Genomic DNA, 20,832 nt, shown 5'->3' with positions numbered 1-20,832 from the left:
CAATCACATATTTGATTCTTATTTAAATTTTCCAGACTCCTGATGTTGAACAGTTTGCAAATACATAAGTGGTTAGACATACATCTTTTGAGTCAGGTTCTTCTATCCTGAGTAGACCTATATTTCCTTAGGGATATCTCATGATATTAAATTCTACCTTTCTCCAAAATATTTTGAGGAGCAGTGATTGCCTATTTAGTCTATAAAGGAGATACAATAATAACCAAAGGGGCCAGTAGGAATAATAACTTTTATACATGCTGCCTATATATAGATTTTAAATGTGATAACCATTTTTTACAAGTTTTCAGCTAATTTTTTTATGCATTTTACAAATATTACCCAAGTCCCAGGAATTTACACATCCAAAGTTAAAGAAATTATATCATAAGATATTATTTTTTGAGATTAGGGGGCAAAGAAATTTAGAGATAAAATGTGTTAGAGTACAAAATAGATAGAGCTTAGAGATTTTCATCTCTTCATTACATTTTTTTTTAAATTTAAAATACTTTTGTAACAAATCTTTTCTATCAGTGTCAGGCAGTTTCCATTTTTAGTATAACTCTATCCTTCATGTGCAAATATATACATGAAGTGAGTTAAAAGTAACCAATTACTGAGCAATGTCTAATAAAAACTAATGGGATATAGTAAGTTTTGACTGTTGAGCTGTACAGCCAGGTGAAGGTATTAACCATTCTGAGGAGTGTGAAGAAATTGTGTATAAAATACATGGACCTTGTTTTTTGAAGAACAATCTGTAAAATCACTAAGAGCAAACTCTACAGCATTTTTAGATTTAATTTTGGGTCATACCCATTGAGTATTTTCAGAAACTCTTGAAAGCTGATGTACTGGGTAGTGATTATCTCTAGATCCCATGTAACATGCTAATGCAATCTGCCTGGTCATCAATTTAAATCAACTAAGCTGCATATTCTCTACTGGCAGTAACTTCTGTAGGCTCCATACCGGGAAGTTATTTAAAAAGTGTCCTTTCCATTATCATTAAGTCTGTCATTTCTTGATAATAAGGAGATGCAGGTACTTGTGGAGAATCATACCTCACATAAATGTCTATAATACTGTTACCTTCTGGACATATACTTTAATAGCAGATGAACACTCACTTTATTTCCCACATGGAAGTACCGAGGCATTTCCAAAAAATCAGAGAGCAACCTCTGGCTATGGAACAAAAGGGTACTGAAGCATTTCTCTTGAGTCCCAGGAGAGATTCCTAGAATGGGAAATCTGACTTCTGAAGAGTTATGAGATCTGGTTAGCAGGTAGGCAATGTCAGTTCCCCATGACATCAGGGGTGTCTCATGCCTGGACATTCTATTGTATCCTGTAGACTTTAGAATGTTATCTGATACCACGTGTGTTGTAGCAACACCAACTACCTTTGGACAGTTGGTTTAGTGCCCTTACAGTTCAGCCATGAACATGTTGGGAAGACTCAGGACTCTATTGGGTCAAGAGAAAGGAGAGGGAAGAGAAACCAGAGAGAGGCAGACACAAGCTGGCCTTCAGCCATTCCAATGTGAACCATCAAGAAATGGTCCAGAAGATGGTATAGTAAGTTGTGAGCAGGAAATTGGGATGTCCCTGTAGGACCTGGGCTTGAGCTGAATCTTCCAGTAATGGGACACAGGAGGTAGGAGTCTCTGGGAACCAACTGGACTTCCCTGCTTGTCAAAACTCCTGAAATTCAAGGATTCCAGAAGAGTAATTTGTCTGTCCCAGAAATCAGGAGCGAGTAAGGCCAAAGCTGTTGTGCTGGGAGTTCTTGCCTTTCAATCCTACAGGAGGGTAGGGGTTGAGAGGGGACAAAAAGGCCAGCATTAGGGTAGGAAGTTCAAGTGAACTGTGCCCAGCAAAAAGCAGGTCATCAATGTACTTCAACCTCAGTGTCTTCATTTATTTACAGCCCACCAGCTCTATGCACCCTCCTTTGTCACTGAGGCATCTTAGTGAGGATGGTGACCATATTCTGCCCCTGTGTGGATTCTCCATTTTTGCAATGTGCTTAGAGTGACCTGTCAGGATATTTATGCATCGTTAATGACCTGAGTGCTTGTGGACTGTGTCAATTTTATCTTGGCTTTGATAGCAACAGACTAGTGAACCCTGCAGCCAAGTTGAATGCAGAGTCCAGAGCTGTTAATAAGCCTGAGGAGGCTCTCTCCTTAGTTACCTAAAACATGTGATAAAGGAGCAGAGGAAATCAGCTGGCTGAGACACCTATCTCCCGTCACAGAGATGGGAGACCTAAGATGCCCAGCGGGGGCATCTCAGTCCAGGGCAAAATTCTTTGGGGTGTCACTGAATTGCTTGCTTACATCCTTTCTCAAACACCTTCTCAGGTCTCAGGGTGACCTGTTCATTCTCTATGTCTTGTCACAATGCACGTTCACTTGTGTACATTCATCTACCCACAGGGGCCTCCAAAGAGCCACCACCCACTCCAACCTGCCTCACAAAGAGACAAGTGAAGCAGAAGGTGGAGAGCCTGACCACTCAGCTCAGGTGATGACCGCTCAATGGAATGATCTGAGAGATCGCCTCATCTTAGTAACCTAAGGATCCTTGGACAACAGGTATTTACTGTTTCAAAACCCATGGTGACTGTCTTGGTTCCACAATTTCACCCTTAGTTTATTTTGTCTAAGAAATGGGCTTCTGGGAGGTTGGGTGCACCTTCACGGTGTCCCTTTGCCCAACACTATTTCTCTAAATGCTTCCCTGAAGCAAAACCTGACACATGGACAGGAGTGAGATGGGGACATAGACTGTTCTGCTTCCTCCTAATGAAAATCAGAGCCTGTGGCCTGAATCACATAACTCAGGAATTGAATCAGTAGTGTATGAATTCCCAGCATGCATTTGGAGAGATCCTGTGAATTAGTGGCTAGTGTGAGAATGCTGTTATGTTTTTTTTTTACTTGCCTGGAAAGACATTGTGTGCTGGATGCTTCAAGTAGCAGCTGGAGAGTTTTTGTATCACATCTTAATATGTGGCAGCAAGGCCTGGTACTGATGTCTGCTGCTCTTGGTCCTCTCTAAGATGCATGCATTTATTTGTCATCTCAATGAGAACATTTTATCACCTTTCCCTCTCTTAGTTTCTCTCTCTGACTCTCTCTCTCTGTCTCTCTCTCTGTCTCTCTCTCTGTCTCTCTGTCTCTCTCTCTCTCTCTCACTCTCCTCCATCTTTCTGTATCTATGTGTTTGTGTGTTTGTGCATATGTGTCCCTCTTCACCCTGCAATCAAGGGTCTATGGTTGCACATGAAATGTTGCTTGTCTCAGTATCTAGGTGTTGTCTACATGGTGTACTGGGAGCCCCATTTTGAGCAGCATAGCCCTTCCCCAGTGTGTTCACCTTGGTGTCAACTGGGAATGCCCTGGGGGAATTTATGAAGCTGTCATAATATTGAGTCCCATCCTCTGAAATGCTCATGATGTGATTTTAGCCGCCATGTCAATATAAGCCCCTGGAATGAGTATCTCTTATTTGAAGACAGCAGAAACATCACAGTTTCTGGTGGGCCCAGACCTGTGATAGACTCATTGGAACTCCATAGCAAGCTGTGCAGGACTCCTGAGGGAGCATATTCATTCCCAGCTGCATCCTTCTTAACACCCTGACTCTGCTGGCCAAAAGAGCAAGTGTAATAAGGAGCCAGAGGTCCCAGTACATAGAAACCAAGATGTGGCATCTTATTAATTCCAGTACTATAGAACACACACTGAATTCATGTGATCCTTGAGGCCTGTATTCATGGAATTCTTTGCTTCTGGGTCCAGGCCCTACCACAGGTCAAATCCTTTCTGGGAAAAGCTCAAGATGGAACATCAGCAGGTCATGTTAGACCTGCAGAAATTTGAGAATGAGAATTTGGAGGCCTCACAGAAGCTCAGTGAGCTGACCAAAGAAAAAGTCTTCCTTTGGTAAGTGCTTATCTTGGCAGGGACCCCCATCTGTTGTACAATATCCAGTTCTCATTTTTTTGTGTGTTTGAACTGCAGGGTCTGTAGATGTGCTTCTAGTTTTTCTGCTTCTTAGCCAGCAGCATTAGCAAGCAGCCTTTGGACTTATGCCTCTTTACTCACTTTTGCTAAGGTTTAAAGAGACTATTAGCTCTTCCAAGCACCATATTGTCATTCAGTAGCCTCCAGATCAGTGGTTATTATTCACTAATAACTAATGCTGTGATACTTTAATACATTGCTTCATTGTTTTGATGACCCCAAACCATAAAATTATTTTGTAGCATTGTCTTAAGTTTATTTTGCCACTGTTAATAATTTTAATGTAAATATCTACATAAGCCATCTAATATGTGTCCCTTGTGAAAGGCTCCTTAGATCCCAAAGGGTTCACAACCCACATACTGAGAACCACTTGCTAGAAGATCAACTGGCCTTACGAGAGGGGTGTCAGGCAGGAGCTGACTGCTATGGGATCTATGCACCCTTTGGGTCTCCTACTTCTTCAAGTGTACTTGCACATTATTTGCTGGTGTTTCCTCATGACAGTGGACTGATTAGGACAGGTGGAGTACTCCTCTTGTTTATGGAAGTGCATGAATTTCTGTTATTTGGGAGGTGAGTTTCAGAAATAGTTTGATTCTTGCAAAAAATAACTGTTCTCTGCTTTTGGCCTTGAGTGCCACTGTCATTACTGTTGAAGGTTCTTGTTTACATCTTCCTGTGAACCTGGGATAGGGTTGGGTTGTTGAGGCATGGAGTCTTGGGTGACCAGAGGTGGCTGACATGGTCTTACTATATGGAGTGTGTTACCAGTGATCTGCAGAGCCGGCTCCTGATGGAGCAGAGTCAGCTCAAAAAGAAGTTGGATATGATGAGGCAAGAGAAGGAGAACTGGAGGAATGGGTCGTGCTGAAGCACCACTTGGGTGACCTACAAGTGCTCAGTAAGGATCAAGAAGAGATCAGTGACCTCCAGAACCAGCAACAGCAGGTAGGGACAGGCAGCTGGGTCACAGTTAGGTCCAGCATCATTTACTTATGTAACCTTACAAAATCTACCCATCCAGACACCTGTGCTCTATCTCATCACTTTCCTCATCCATACACCCATCCATCCACCCACTTCATGACATAAAATTGTTCATTCTGTGTCTGTGCATTAGTATTTCTGAGAAGTGAGTCTCCTCTGAGAATCTTGGTCATTGGCATGCAATCCCTGATACTCTTCTTGAACCTGTAGTCAATGGGGACAAACAGGTCAATCACTCATCACACAGCTACATGTCATTATGATGGGAGGATTGCTATACACAGAATAGAGTTCAAGAGTAAAAATTTTTCTAACCATCTCCACTAGTTCAACAGTATGCTCCCCTAGGCCATTTTAGTTCCCAGAAATGGAAAGCTGAGTTTTAGGAGTTTGCTTAAAGGCCTGTGTGCTTATTTTAAAGATAACTGCTCCTCTATCACTTTGTTGTTTTCGTTTCAAGCCTTTCTCTGTCTCTCTCTGTCTCTTCGTGGTGTGTGTGTGTGTGTGTGTAATAGAGGCATGTGGGAGTGCAGTGCATATTTCATGTGGATGACAGCTAGATGAGACCACTGGGTCTCTCTTTGTCAGTCTCTGTCTTATGAACTTAAAGCAGGCTTTCTCATGTGCCCATGAGCTTGAAATTTCATGAGATTGACTGACCAATAAACTCTTGGGATTCTGTGTGTGTGCTTGCACTTGTGTGAGAATGTATTGACTATACTATACTCAACCCTCCAATAAGGACACAATCTTGTAATGAACACGAGCAGCAATGAATGGAGGAGAGACTTCAGAGCTTGCTGAAGCAGAGGGAGCTGGTCACACAGCAAAAAACCTGGCAATAAAGCTGCAGCATCATTTGACTGTCTCCCAGATGAGGTAGGAACCCAGGCTGAAGTTGGGGTATGGAACCAATTGAGTCCCCTGTACCAGGGCTCTCTGTCCTTTGTGGGCTTTGGCTTATCAGCAAGACTCCCTGCTCCAAGCATGGGTAGACCAACTCAGAACTCAGAGTATTTTGCTGGTCCCGTCAACAAGAACTTATGTCCAGCAAACAATATGTTTGATACTCCCTGGGTCTGTACATTTGTGTCCCATTCCTCCCTTCTGACCTCTCTGGAATGTTCTTAGCAGGCTTTCCTTGAACTCACAGAGCTCTGCCTGCTTATGCCTCCCAAGTGATGGGATTTAAAGGTGTGCCTCACCATATCTGACTGAAATTACATTTTTATTCAGGATTAGTACCTATAGGGTGAGATTTGCACCCTTGTCACTATTTGATGTCACACTGGCTGTCTTCATTTTTTGAGAATTTCCCATGTAAAGTGTACTGGGGACATAGTACGTTTAGTCATTGGCAGGATGAACCCAGGTAGATGTCTCTGAACCTTCACCGAGTGTTGTGGAATTTGCACCCTTGTCACTATTTGATGTCACAATGGCTGTCTTCATTGTTTGAGAATTTCCCATGTAAAGTGTACTGGGGACATAATACCTTTAGTCATTGGCAGGATGAACCCAGGTAGATGTCCCTGAACCTTCACCGAGTGTTGTGGAACAGACTCCTCTAGAGTGCCAGGATGTAGATTCCCAGCTGTAGGCCTAAGGATAACACAGCTCTTCTTGTTTATTGCCAGAGACCATGCAGTGACAATGTTCTCAGACACATGGCTCAAGAAATACTGCTCTAGCATGACAGGCTCCATCTTGTGTATTACCTGGGTGCAAAGTTGTATTAAGTCTATGTATATAAAATGAGGTGGTCTTTTTAAAATTATTTTTTTATTCATTTTACATGCCAACAACAGATTCCACTTTCTTCCCTCCTCCCACTTCCCACTCACCTTCCTCCCTGACCCTTCATCCCCTCCTCCAACAGGGTAATTTCTCTCATGGTAGGACAGTTAAGCCTGATACATTCTGTTGAGGCAGGAGCAAGCCCCTCCCCACTTTATCAAGCAAGAGCAAGGTGTCTGACCATAGGTAATGGGATCCAGAAAGACAGCTCATGCACCAGGAATAGATCCTGACCACACTGCCAGGGGCCTCTCAGACACAACCAGCTCCACAACTGTCGACCATATGCAGAAGGTCACAACTGTCAGTCTAAATTTCCTGATTTTTTTTGAGCTTGGTAAAGTTGTTTCTGTAGATATCCCATCATGATCTTTACCACCCTTACTCATGTAAACCCTCTAAAAAAGACAAGAAGGAATACCGCTTGGAATTTTAAGGTTTTCTCCATCAAACCTATGACAGCATTGTACAACACGGAGAGGAAAATAAAATAATATCAATTAAAATCAGGAAAAGGACAGGGGTATGTGATTGTTCATGTCTTTAATCCAAACTCTTTGGGAGCACAGGCAGGGAATCTCTGTCCTCTTGTAGCCATCCTAGAATATGTATCTAGTCAGCCAGAGATGCATATTGTAACCCTGCCTAGAAAGAAATAAACAGAAATTGGACAAGAAAAAAATGAGGTAGTTGATGAGAAACTCATCATGAACAGTCTGTATATCTCCACTGTGCTATTATATATGACTTTAATATGCTACTCCTTTTATTTAAATGATGTCTGTATACTTTAGGAAAAAGTCCTGTTCTTTCTCATTAGAGCACAGTACATATAGTACTAATATCAACATCTGATACTTGTTAAGGGCAGAAAATAATTCAAGGCCCAACTACTCTGTGACACTTATTTCTTAGGTGTACATACAATGACTGCTGCCAAAGATGAGTGTTGACTGTCCAGCACAATTGAGATTTTGTGATATCACTGAATGACAGGTGACATGGTTGATCCCCACCAGGACTCTGCCCTTACTAACTTCCTCCTCTAGGTCAGAAAATCTCCAACATGAGCTGGAAAAATCCACAGCTCAGGATGAGAGCCTCCTGCCCACAGAGCTGCTGCAGCAGGAGCACTAAGTGTCATAAGCAAGTGAGCCATCATGACATCCCATCCCCAGCAACATGGCATTTGTGGGGTGGAGTTCTTCCTTGATTCTGGTTTCCTATGTGTGAATAGGCCCTGAATTTATCTAGCTACTGACCCAGCAAGGCTGTTTTTAGATCTGATTGCCTTTTCTTCTCTCACAGCACCCTTTATTGGAACTGAGGTGGCTGAAGGAATCCATAGTCAACTAGAAACCCTGACACTCTCCACTCTATGATCAAGGCCTCCTCAGAACAAGACATGTACTACTATTTGTGAAATCACCAATGAGGCAAATATTAACTGCCCTGAAGGTCATCCATCCATAATATGATCCATGTGTCTGTTGACTCACTAGTTATGGAATAAAGAATCCATCAAGATTGAGATAGTTTGATTTGAGATTCAAAAAAATAAACACCGAGAATTATGCAGAAAAAGCTGACATCTACCAGCAAGTGTTTCCAGTGAGGGCCACAACAACATGGAAAGAGAATATGTTTCCGCTCATAGTTACTCTGAAAGTTTATTGCTATAAACTTTTGGTAGCTGACTGAGTCCTCAGCCCTTCATATGTGGAGGGAGATATGTCAACAGAGACTGTGTTGATGTCATGCTGCTATCCAGACAGACCACACAAAAGAAGCATCATATTCTCGCTCCAGTCCAGTGCTGGAACTACTCAATTTCATGCACATGTGATGGTGAATTGAATTGTTCTGAGAGATTATTTAGGAAGGATGTCACCATGAGCTGTTATGTCTTTTGGTAACAGATGCTCCCCGTGTCATTTTTTGCTCTTGAATGGGCACACAGACACATGTTGGCAGACAGAATCATATAGTGGCCAACATGGCATAAGATCATCTTTGGCAAGCACTTAACCTAGAAGCCCCAAAGTGGCATGACTACACTTGTCTTGAAGAGGGTATTTCAATTCAGGGTTGTCTTCCAACTTGTGTCCAAAGCCAGTCACAGAGTGTAGGACATCTGCATGAAGAGAAAGCTTCTCATGTAAATAGTTTTGATTTGTTTTGTGGTTTACATGAATTTAGGTTTTGTTGTTTTGTTTTGTTTTGCTGTTTTTTTTTCTTTTTTGGTTCTTTGTTCGTTTTTTATTTTATATTTTGCTAAAGCTATACACTGGATATACTAAGCACCCCTTTAAGGCCCTATTCTGTCAAATTTCTGTAATTTCACAAATAAAAACTAATTTCCAACTCTTCATTCTTTCCTTTAAATTTTTTATTGAATTTACTTACCAACCACACATCCAACTCTCATCGCTCCTCCCTCCCCTGCCTACCACATTCCCCCCACCCCTCCTGCCCTGCTCCAACAGGGTAAGTTCTTCCATGGGGGACAGCTAACGTGGTACATTCTCTTCATTCTGAAAGTAGCTTTGTAGTCAGGTGTGGTTTCACATTCCTGTAACATTAGAACTCAACAGACAGAGGTGGATCTCTGCAAGTCCCAGGAAGCTTAGGCTACACTGTGAGTTCTCAGCTACACAGGGTTACAAACCAAGATGGTATCTTGGGTGTGAATCGCATGGCCTACTTCATGTATATCCACTTCATGGTGGAAAAAAATCCATATAAAAGACCTGACTTCACATGTCTAGCTACTTCAAAAAACGGAGAATAGATACACACATGTTCATGATGTGATCATTCATATCAGATTTTTCAGAAATACACCTATGTTTTCTAATGCATCTCAGGAAGTGAGAACATTTGTTACAGGAGTATAGAAGAAATGAGGAAACCTATAGCTGTCTGCCTTTCTTCTCCTGAAATACAGCACCAGTGACAGTGGCAATGCAGGAGTAGTAACCTTCTAAGACATATTGAGATGTGGTCTTTTAATGTGCTGTTGCCTTGACTATTTATTTTGCATGGAAATCTGTGAGATTCATTTACTTGTATTTATGAATATGGGTATTTTGCCTGCTTTCTATGCACCACAAACAATAAGTTTGCACTGAAGCCAGAAAGGGCAATGGATTCCACATGGAACTGGAGTCACAGAAGATTGTTAGCTGATTTCTGGGTCCTCTGGGAGAGCTACACACCCTCTTAAAGGATGAGTGATCTCTCCAGCCCCTGCACTTGACTTTTGTCCTTCTAGCCTCTCTAGTGTATTAGTTGGACTGGATTACACCTAACCGAAGAGAGACATTTCTGGAGAATTGTAGGGACAGGACAATGAGGTAGGCATGGGAGATTACTTGGGATGCCAGACATTCAAACAGAGTGCTCCCGGGTTCAGGATCATCGCTCAGCATCTCTTAAGTCAGAGTTGGAGCAGTTATGTCACCTCTCATTTAGACAACAATGCAGAGTAGGCCCATCAGATGAAATGCAGACTTTTAAGACCCGCCTGGGGATGGAGATGGGGTAAGATATACCTGTGATGCACCAGCTAAGCAGTGTTAAGTGGAAACTTCACATTTGTCTAGGTGCATGGTATTATAGCAAAAGCCACATGCCTCTGGCCGAGAGTGTATCTCTGCAAGGCTTGAAAGGGAGAGGGATGGTTGATGCTACTCTTTCACCACAGCAGAAGTCACAGTGTGTTGAGGAAAGGTTTCTTTCAGATGGGGGCTTTCTTCTTCTGCAGTTCTCCTGGACTAGATCTGACCTGAGACTCACAGTAAGTCAGAGAGTTAATATGTGAAGCAATTATCCTTGTAAATTCAAGTCTCTTTATCTCAAACCATAGCTTTTAAGATCTCTAAAGCCAGAGAAGCAGGTGGTTCATTTCAGTTCCTCCCTTTCATTGGTCCCTTTCTCATTCTTCACTGACTCTGACATAATACCTGTAGACACACTGGAACCAGCTGAGACTTCATTCATCCTATATTACCAATCACTGAACTGCAGCATGTGTTTCCCTGTCCATCTTTCCATTATTGGGAAAGAGCCTATGTTCAGTCACGCCTTACTTCTTTGTGATTCCTCAGCATAGCTTTGGTTATTTTGATAAATGCTACAGATAGATTAACATGGTTTCTTCTCCTTGAATTTGTGGAGGGAGATAACAGTTTACTATCAACCTTTCTCAGACTAAACTGTGTAGAGTGTGTAATGTGGATTGGGGTGCGTCTTCTATCTCAGATAAGCATGCCTAGTCTTCAAAGCATTCTGTCAGCTACTCACATGGTCATTCTTATGAGGGCTAAATTGACCGTTAAAGCTCATCTTGATGTCTGCCCTGTAGTAGCTGTAGCAGATGAATGGAGTTACAAGCCACGAATACAACTTGGAGACAAAATACTTGCCTAGCACATGCAATATGTTAGGTTCAAAATTAGTACACTATTTATGACAGGGATGGAAAATTCACACTGTTACATCTTATGAAGTGAAATACATCAAACTGTTAGTTATTGTAGAAGCTTTAAAATTCTCCCGCCTCTGATTCTTACTCTTCGTTAACTGTGCCAAACTTTCATTTTGAGGATAAATATTTCCAAAGTAGGATAGATGTACACAGACACCATATACAGAGATATGTAGCTTATTAAAATCTGTGGCTTTGATGATGGACTGGAAAATGTCTAAGCAGGTAAAGGTAATGCAGACAAGCCTGGAGACATGCATTTATATCCCTGGGACCCACCTTATTGATAGAAAGAATAAAAAAATCTGACATAAATTGTTCTCTGAGTTGCATGTAGTTGGGAGTGCCAGGTCTTGACCCACTGAAACTAAGACAACTGTCTTCCCACTTCTCATTTATGCTAGAATATCTCCATCTGATGCACTCCTATCAATATATTACTATGTGTTCCATTTGAGTGATTTTGGACTTTTTCTTATTTTAGTTTGGCAACAAGGAACCATAGAAATAAATAAGCCAATATTAAATCTTTATGAGAAAAACAGATTAAGGGAATGTGGTCATCTTGAATTTGTAGATTTGCTAAGACCTTTGTTACTCCCCAAATGCCCCAACACATCTTCTATAGATGCCTGACTAACAATTATTTATTGTCTCTTTCTTATTCTCTCCAAGAGCCCATATGTTGTGGTGAATGTCAAGACTGTCTCTATGGCTTTCCCATGCCTCATTTGCGCTGATGAACTCTTATAATGAGGATGACATGTTCTGTATGATTCAAATTTGGTCCAGGTCACCACCTCTGCCTTCTGTTGTCATCCACATTCCTCTTAGCTGTGAGCAGTCTATACTCTATCCAGAGTCAAGGAATCCACAGAATTAGCACTCCTGAGTATGACCCTGGGATGAACATGGTGAGAGTAGAGAACTCATGGCTGTACCTTGTCTATTGATCCACAACCATGCTCTGGCACTTGTGTGCAAACAAACACACACACACACACACACACACACACACACACACACACACACACACACATATATATATATATATATATATATATATATATACAGATGTATTAAAGTTTTGAGGACAGAATTCCATACCTGGCAACTCTCAACCTAGTCTTGTCAAGTGACACAGACATTTATGGGGAAATGATGAAGAAAAATCATGTTTCCCTTGAGATTTTTAAACAAATGTTGGATGAAAGAAGATGAAGCTGCCAGAATGATGCTAGGGAGTGGACCTTAAAGGCTTTGGATGTTCTGGAAGGTTTGTTTCACATACAGCAAGGATGAAGACTTGGATCTGTGCATGTCAATAAGCGCACACACACACACACACACACACACACACACAGAGACACACACACACTGATCTCTGATGTTTTCTAAATGGATAGAGATCCTCAGTGAGAAACCATTGACAATGTTGTGACAGTAGAGAGGAGACAATGTCTTTTCCCCTTCCTTCCCTACTGTCTCTGTCACATTCCACTACCATTTAGCACTACTGCATTCTATTTATATTATTGTTAGCTGTTAACAATCTCTTTTTCTTCTCTTAATATTTTCATTCAGCTGACAATTATGGAGGTTATGAGTGTCAGCAGGCACAAAGGGTAACACTGAAGGGAACATTCAATAAAGATGAGCTACCAGGCATGGTGATGTGGTGACATGCCACTAATCTCAGCACCAGGCAAGTAGTAACAGAACAATCAGGAGTCTGAGGCAACCTTGGGATACAAGAGACCCTCCCTAAGACAATAATATAAATAAAAATGAAGAACAGCCTGTCTTCACAGTGGAGAGAGAGCTGACAGAGCAATATGTGGAAACATGGCCTGACTTGGCCCTGTGTGCTGTCCGGTTCTGTCTCCCATAACATATAGCAGTTGGGGAGCTGAAGCCTCTTATTTGATAGACCAACCTGGAGATCCTGCAGCAGCTAGAACCCTCCCTAGCCACCCAGCAGAGCCAAGGCCTTGGAGACAATTGCTGGGCCTTTGGACATGAAAGCCTTAGGTATAAGTCAGGGATGCTCTCCAAGCTTACATGCAGTCATAAGCATCTTGGATACTTCCTAGAGGGGATTCACATGGCCCTGGCTCACTGGAGTCTTACTGATAAAGTGAACAGTGTTCAGAGAAGGCTTATTATATTATTGGCCTGGCCAAAGTGTCTAGGCCAAAGCTCAGGAATCTGCATGTCACCAAGACCATCATTGGCAGTAGTTATCAACCTTCTGAATGCTGTGACAGTCTTGGATAGACATCATTCCAGGGAGAGAGAAGCTGCCTGCATGAATAAAGGAAGCTTAGACAGCAGGTTCAGTTCACAATCCTTGAAATCAGAGAAATCAAATGACATGGGATGACAGCACAGTTTTCCCAAGCAATGGCTATTAGGTTGTTGTTGGAAAGCTCCCAGGGTCACTCATGTCTGTGTGTGTGCCTGCTCTGAGACCCTTTGCTTCTCCTCATAGGGATAACCTGTAACAGTCAGAATTTCCCACAAACATTATGAGCTTGTTTTTCTTTCTGATCAGTAGAGAGGAGTGCCAGGAACAAGACTTGTTGTGTAGAGACCTCTGGAGAAGCTCACCTGTAGAAACCAACCCTGACCCTGAAACCAGAGCCAGTGAAAGAAACACACCCTTGCGTAAAACCCAAGGCAGTGAAAGAATCACTTTAGTCCTGAAACCAGAACCAAGGAAACACAGCCTGACCCTGAAACCACAGCCAAAGAAACACACTTTGTCCCTGGAACCAGAGCCAGTCAAAGAAATACACCCTGGCCCTGAAATTAGAGCCAAAAGTCTAAAAAGGGTCAGTTAAAGAAACACACTTTGGCCCTGAAACCAGAGCCAACTCTGTCCTTGACCAACTAAAGCAACCAATCCCTGAGTAGGAAAACCAACCAATCCCTGAGCAGAAATATCTTCTCCCTGAAAAAAACTCCATCCCTAAGCACCTATGTCTGTTCATTTATCAGCTGTTCTTCTCCAACCTTGCAGAGGCAGCTCTTCTCTTGGATTCCTCCTTCAAAAATAAATCTCTTTCTTAAAAGATTTTTAGGTGAAGATCTTCTGATTGCTGGGAAGCTCCTTTGGGAGCAGAGCAGCGCAGAAGAAGAAGCAGATACTTCTGCTGGGAAGCTCCCTTGGTAGTGGGCAGAATTAACAACTTTGTGTCAGAGCCCGAGCATATTGCTACATTTCTGGGAGGGGTTCTTCTTTGGCAGAGCAAACCAGAAGTAACACCTTGGGCCAGAGATGAAAACAAAAGGATATCTCTGCTGGGACATTTCCATAGCGGTGTAGAAGTAACCAATCGTCTTATTAAATAAGAAACACAAAGCCAATACAGAGATAAAAGCCAAGAGGTCAGAGCAATAGCTAAGAGCTAAAAAACTTACCCTTCACTGTCGCGGTGGTCCTACCTCTCTGAAAGAGACCCACTTCCTGTGTCTGTCTTTTTTTATAAAGTTTCTGTTCTGCCTCCTCGTTGGTTGTAAACCCAAGCACATGACCTCCTAGTCACTGCCTGGCTGTACAGACCTCTAAATCTTCTATGGTTGGTATTGAGATTAAAGGCATGTGTCTCCAATGCTGGCTGTATCCTTGAACACACAGAGATCTACCTAGCTTTGCCTACCAAGTGCTGGGATTAAAAGCGTGCACTACAACCAAACAGCTTCTGCGATGGCTTGCTATTAGTTCTGACCCCCAGGCAACTTTATTTATTAACATACAAATAAAATCACATTTCAGTACAAATAAAATATCACAATATAGGGGAGCAGAGCAGCAGAAGAAAAGGATACCTCTGCTGGGAGGTCTCTTGAGGGGGAAGGGGCAGAGCAGAACTCATCTGTAATGATTCTCTCTCAGAGGGAAGTAACATTGCTACATCCTATCTGGAGACCATCTCCCACTGCATCCCAGCTTCAATTATACCTTGACTTTCCAACAAGTCATTATACTTTCTCCTCACAGCTGTAGGTATACAGGATTCCTCCCTTCAAGCTGTAAATATAGCCTTACTACAAGTCAGGATACCATTCGCTCCAGAGCTGTAACAATTGCTGGTGTGGCCTGACTTCCTGAAAGTCAGGATACCACTCCCTCCAGAGCTAAAACACCTGCAGGTATGGCCTGACTACCCTACAAGTTAGGATACCTTTCCCTCCAGAGTTGTAACAATTGCACCACCTTCAATAGTAAGCATATTACCTGCCTGGAGGCCAGGTTACTTGAAGAAATAAAAAGGAAAGTAACCAGATCTCTGGAATGCTCAAAGTAAGAGGAAGTGTGTTATATGGCAGCTGAACATAGCTTAGAGGGGACCAGGGAGTGGGGAAGTACCAGGTGGCTCCCAAAAAATCCAGGCATCTTTCTCCTACAGGATTTGTGTTCAGAATTATCATTCTATTTTATGCATAAGACAACTGAGCCATCCAGGGATGCCTAGTGACTTATGATGAGGATGAGCTCTATCTCACATTGGGGACAGGGATATTGTGGTGGTTTAAATAAGAATGGTCCCCATAGGCTCCCATATCTGAATGCTTAGTCATCAGGGAGTGGCATCATTTGAGAAGGATTAGGATGTGTGGCATTTTTCGAGGAAGTGTGTCATGGGGGTTGGGCTTTGAGGTTTCAGAAGCCAGGGGTAGTCCAGTTCTCTCGGCAGATCAGGACATAGCTCTTACTTACTGCTGCATTAGCATTGGTGCCACCATGACGGTAATGGAATAAATCTCTGAATCTGTAAGCAAGCCCACAATTAAATCCTTTCTTTTATCAGAGTTGCCTTAGCAGAATATTCTAGTCATATTTCTGTGCTTGGGTCTGTAGGGAAGAGGAGTGCAGCTTCTATCTTGCACAATAGTGGTGGCAGACCTGAGTCCAGCATAATTATTGGTGCTATGGCAAGCTCCCACCTGCCACCACTTTCAGGGGCATCAGAGAGAGTTTGTAAACCTCCCTCTGGCTGCTTTATAAAACTGCAGAAGTAGTTCCCTCTTCAGTGACAAGTTACTTTTGTGGAGGTGCCAGGGGATTGGGAAAATAAAGATTATAGCTGGGGTCATTAGGACCACTTCTAGTACCTGGATGCTCTGCTGGAGAAGACACAGTCTTGCCTGATGCCCATTCTCTACATGAAAGGCATCATGGGCCTCAAGAGTCCTCAGAGGGCACAAGTGAGGAGCAGTCCCAGCAGCCCCTGCAGCCTTCCTGCCCTCCATCTCATTTCAGCTCAATGAGGGTTGAACCCAGTTCAACTGAGGGTTGATCTGGTTGAATCCAGTGCTCCATCTGTGTCTATCTGATGACACTTTCTCTCCTATCCTTCTGCTATGATCATGGAGAGGCTCCTGGAAAGGGCACCTTGGCTACAGGTCAGTTTGGTGTGAGATAGTTAGCAGGGAGGTGAGGACTGTAAGGTGTGACATTAGCAATTACTTCCCCAGACAATCTCTTGTATCTTGGAGAGCTCTGGCATCATCTCTGATATTACCAGTGTTGTGGAGATACCAACGACCCTTGGGGCATTTGTCCAGTGCCTATGTGTTTCAACCAAAGACATGTTGAAAAGACTGAGCTGGCTACTAGAGAGAGAGAATGGAAAGCACAGAGATACCAGAGAGACACCAAAAGAAGGTGGGCTTTGGTCTCAGTGTAAAACAGCAAGAAATCAATGTTCCAGGGGAAGGCACTGTGATTCCTCGACAGGGGGTTGGGAGCTTCCTGGAGGACTTGGACTTGATATGGACCTCCCAGGAAGAGGGCTCAGCAGCTTCTCTGGGAAGCAATAGGCCTATCCTTCTTTGGGTTCCTAAAGAGTAGACCCAGAGTCAAGGATTTCTGATGTTTAGTTTGGCACAGCCAGGAGCTGACAGACTGCTCTGCTGGAGGTCTTCTGCTTTCCCTCTGAGTGAAGAAGGAATCAGGGGAGCTATTTTAGTATAATCACTGCTCTTCATCCCCACTACATTCCTTTGGGAATTGTTGCACTAAAAAAAGGGAGAGGGAACTGCCCTGGCAAAGCCTGAGGTTCTCATACTTTATATCACAACCACTAGCAGGGCAGGAGTCACCAAGCATTGCTGTCTGTCAGTGAGTCCTCAGGTGTCTGAGATCCCAGCTGCATGGGTGGCACCCAGATCTCCAGTGTAACCTGAGAGCTATTAGAGGCAGTGTATTAGGACAGAGACAGTCCCTTTCCTGACAGCACAGGGTGAGAAAGTGGTGGTGAATCTGATGACTAAGTTTTGTCCTGCATGACATTTCCATCAATATGAAGGTCTGCAGCATCCAGGAAGTGACTTGGGAACCCCCCACCATTCCATAAGTGCTTGTGGATAGTACCAGTTTTCCTCTGGCTCTGACAAAAGAGGACTGAAGTCTCTGAAGCCAAGGTGCATTCTGTGCACCTGTGAATCAGCCAAAGGAGATTGTCTTGTGCAGGGAGGCAGAAGAAACCAGCTTACCTCTGAGGGGTGGGTGATTTGATAGCCACGGAGTAGGGTGAGACTGGGCTTTCAGATCCTGCTAGGGCAGAGTCTCATCTGCCAGTCACTTCCTGAATGTGTATGCTTCTGTGTGCCAGGATTGCCTGAGATGAAGCAGTGTGTAGGGCAGGTCCTGTCCCTTGGCTTCGGGAATCGGGTATTCCTGAGATAGCTAACCTTGGCTAGCATGGCTTGTCAGTGTAATACACCATCTAAAAGGACACAGTACACCTCATGTCACTCATTTGTTCTGGGGTCCAACAAGTACACTTCCTAACCTCATTTCCTAGAAACTTTTATTTCTCATCTAATTGATTAGAGATCTTAGGAAGGGAAGAGCCATTCCCTGGGCTGTTTTTGAAAAGTGAGTCTTGAACTCTCTACAGATAAGTAATGAAAAGGTTCTAATGAGGCAGAGACAGGCCTCTGGTTTTGTAAGGAGGAGGTGCAGAATGGCATCCCCTGTGTCCATGGGAATGCTCCTGGAAAGGGCAACTATTGGTTAATTAGAGCTCAGTAGCAGGTAGGTGAGTGCTGTTGGCAGTGACCCTAACAGTACCTTCAATGAACATTCTATTCTACCCTGGAGAGCCCCCTGAGCATCCTCTTGATGTCACCACTGTTGAAGCAACACCAACTGCCATTTAGGGCATTTGTACGGTGCCTCTGGGATTCACAAAGACATGTTGGTGAGACTGAGAAAGCTACTTAGAAAGAGAATGGACAGCCTAGAGAAGAGAGAGAGGCAGAAGGAAGCTGGTCATCTGTCTTACGGTAAAGCATCAAGAAATAAATGTTCCAGCGGAAGGTACAGTGAGTTTTGTGTAGGGAATGTGGAGCTTCCAGGAGGAGGAAGGCCTTGAGCTGGGCCTTCATTAATGGGGCTCAGCAGCTGGGAGACTTTGGGAAACAATGGGTCTATGCTGCTTCTCTAGGTTCCTAAATAGCAGACACAGAGAAGGATTTCTGGGGTTAGTTTGGCAGAGATCTAGAAATTATCAACTCTGCAGCTACTGTGCTAGGGGAGCTCCTTAATTTCACTCAGAGTGGAAACAGGGCAGCAAGAGGCACAGGATGATAGATGAGGAATCTCTGTCAGGATAGAGTGTTACTGAACTTCACTGAACCTCAGCAGATTCCTTTATGTTCCATGGATATCTAATTATAATAACAGGTATATTAACTCCCTTGGGCATTCACCAAGGTTCCAGTCATTCAATTCCTCTTGGTACTAGACACAGATGGCCAAGGCTTGGTGGTGCTAAGCACTATGGACCCCAGGACTTTCCTGCACCACATCAGATATGGGGTGAAGTTGTACTCTGAACCGGTATGGCTTCCAGGGCCCATGGGACTGCAGTGGGTGTTGAGGCACATATCTAGCCATTGTGGTGCGGGACTTAGATGTGGCTTATGTGTCCCAGCTTAAAGATAGCTGCCCTGTTCTTTCAGAGCTACTAAGGTTCCAAGCACTTCTTCTTCCCCAGGCCTCTACTTGGGACTTAGTGTAAGTATTACAGCTTTAGGGGGAATGGCTTCCCCAACAGAAGTGTTACAGCTCTGCCCCAGCAGGCAAGGTTTCCCCAGTGCAAATGTAACAGCTCTGCTCTGGTAGGGGGAGGTTTCCCAATGCAAGTGTTAACAGCTGTACTCTGAAAGGTATCCTGGAAATCAGGAGACAAGAAATTCCACAAAGTCACATCACACAACATAACTCACACAAGATACTTATTGAGATAAAAACCCCAAGAGGGTGGCTCCTCTGCTTTGGTGAAAAGCCACAGGGAACTGAGCAGAAGGCAGTCTATACAAGGGGTTTCTTGGGGGTGTGCAGCTTTCCAGTTTGGCCTGGGATTGATGAGACTTTTGTGAACTGATTTGGGGGCAAGCTCAGAGATTGATAGGATTCTTTTTCCTGGCCCAGGTCATGGGCTTGGAATCAAGTCAGTGTCAAAATGTTCTTTCCTTGGCCCTGGTCTCAGGGCCTTCATGGTCAAGTTTTGTTTTTGGCTCTTTTACCCTAAACTTAGCATTACCTCTCTTGGCCCTATGATATTCAATTATGTAAATACAGTTTTTTAATCTACCTCCATGAAGGCCTGGAAGGCATCATTTCTACTCTCCCCTCACTAAGCAGGATCTGGACATGAGCAAGGTAGAGAAACTGACCATTCAGCACTTGTCAAGAGGAAGAGAACACATTGGGATTCAGGAAGAAAGGAGAAGACCACATGTCACCCAAAACGTTGACAATGAGAACCACTCACTTGGCACTGGCACTGGGCTCTAGTCCTTGAAGGCTGCTTCCTCCCTGTGATCTCACATGACCCTTGCAAAGCAAATGAGCCACAAGCCACTGACATCATCAATGAAAGCTTTGTGTTGTTCCCAAAGTACCTCCCTGCATAGCAGCCCTCTGATCATAATGACATGTAGGTGTGTGATATGTGACTGACCCAGCTCTCTCAATGTACTGCAGCTTCTAGCAGAGCAAGAAGGTTTGCTTGACAATTATCCAGTTTCTTGAAAGAGGCTAACTCTCCAGAAAGACTTGGGAGTGATCACAGAAATCAAAAATTGGATGGTATGTAGGTGGGAGTCTGGATGGATGGGTGGATGGTATATGGGTGTCTCTATGTTTGTGGTTGGAAGGTGGGCACCTGCCCCTGCTGCCTCAGCCTACCTGATTCTGCTCAGCACAGGGGTCACAGATCATCTCATGGGCCTCCTTCAAGAGCCTCTTCAGCTCCTCACAGGACTCTTGCAGTTCAATCTGCTCCTTCCACAGCAGTCCGTTCTTCAGTCTCAACACATGTACACTCTCCTTCAGCTGAGTCCATTCTCGGAGGACCTGGCTGTGGAGGTAACTGAACAAGCGCCAAAAATGGTGAGCCCCAGCCAGCCTCCTTTTCCCAAGTACCACCAGGGCTGAAAAGTCCCAGTCTCCCAGACAGCCCAAGAATGGAGCTCTCAGTAGCCAAGCCAGCATCACTT

General features: G+C 43.6%; 1 long non-coding RNA gene across 1 annotated transcript; it reads right to left on the bottom strand.

The window, feature by feature from the left end:
• Nucleotides 1-5,016: 5,016 nt before the first annotated feature.
• LOC131901442 (uncharacterized) lies at nt 5,017-20,710 on the bottom strand. The gene is made up of 2 exons (XR_009376554.1): nt 20,106-20,710; nt 5,017-5,234 (listed from the first exon to the last, which is right to left on the bottom strand). It is a non-coding gene; the product is annotated as an uncharacterized LOC131901442 (long non-coding RNA).
• Nucleotides 20,711-20,832: the final 122 nt, after the last annotated feature.

This window comes from Peromyscus eremicus, unplaced genomic scaffold, assembly GCF_949786415.1.
Source record: "Peromyscus eremicus unplaced genomic scaffold, PerEre_H2_v1 PerEre#2#unplaced_83, whole genome shotgun sequence".
In the NCBI taxonomy this organism is placed as follows: domain Eukaryota; kingdom Metazoa; phylum Chordata; class Mammalia; order Rodentia; family Cricetidae; genus Peromyscus; species Peromyscus eremicus.
Note: the sequence above shows the minus strand (reverse complement) of the source record. Positions and strands in the feature narration are given on the sequence as shown.